Genomic DNA, 1,180 nt, shown 5'->3' on the forward strand with positions numbered 1-1,180 from the left:
TTAAAAAGTCTTTTGGGCTTGCCTTAAAAAAAAGAAAAAGATAAAAAGAGCCTGCTATAGAGTTAATGCTAGCCTGAGTTCTACAGTTTGACATTGTTTCTAAATTCAAAGGCTCAGGACCTGGAGAGAGGTCTTAGCAGTTAAGGTGTTTGCCTGCAAAGCCTAAAGACCCACGTTCAATTCTCCAGGACCCACGTTAGCCAGATGCACAAAGGGGTGCACACATCTGAAGTTCATTTGCAGTGGCTGGAGACCCTGGTGCATCCATTTTCTCCCTCTCTCTGTACCTGCCTAATTTTGTATCTTTCTTTCTTTCTAATAAATAAATAGAAATAAAATATTTTTAAAAAAAATCAAAAGCTCAGAATATATCTCAGTGTTATATTAATTTCACAGTGCTCCCCCCGTTTAGCAAAAGAATAAAGAGATAAAGAAAGGTAGGACGGAAGGAAAAACTGAAGGAAAGAAGAAAAGTAAGAGAAAATGAAACATCATTTAAATAATTTGTTCAATACATTGTTAGTGTACACTGAATGTATATATCAACCAAGGAAATGGGCTCTAGACCCCACTTGTTAGTCTTTTAAAGAACTACTTCTTCATTTCAGTGATACTTTGTATTTTTTTCCATTTCATTGATTTCTGCCCTTATCTTAATCATTTCTATATTTTGACTCATTTGAATTTGGCTTGTTCTTGTTTTTACAAGGCCCAAAGTTGCATAATTAACTTATTTATCTGAAATCTCTATGAATGTTGTTATGAGAGAGAGAAGGAGGCAAAGAGAGAGAGAGAGGAACAGAGAATGTGTGCACCAGGGCCTGTATCCCCTGTAAGCGAACTCCAGATACATGTGTCTCTTTGTGCATCTGACTTACCTGGGTACTGGAGAATCAAACCTGAGGCTTCCCAAGCAACCTTAACCATTAAACAATATCTCTAGCCATGAAATATCTCTGAATTTTATTTTCACTTGCACTTTTACAATTCCCTTTTATGTCTGCTTTCAGTAAATTCCATATGTTTTGGTATGTTGAGTTTTCCTTTGATTCTAGAATTATCTTTATTTCCTTGATTTCTTTGATGACTTACTCATTATTCAATAATATATTGTTAAATCTCCATAAGTTTGTATAATTTCTGTAGTTTCTGTTAGTGTTGATTTCTAATTCATACCATT

This window comes from Jaculus jaculus, chromosome 4, assembly GCF_020740685.1.
Source record: "Jaculus jaculus isolate mJacJac1 chromosome 4, mJacJac1.mat.Y.cur, whole genome shotgun sequence".
In the NCBI taxonomy this organism is placed as follows: domain Eukaryota; kingdom Metazoa; phylum Chordata; class Mammalia; order Rodentia; family Dipodidae; genus Jaculus; species Jaculus jaculus.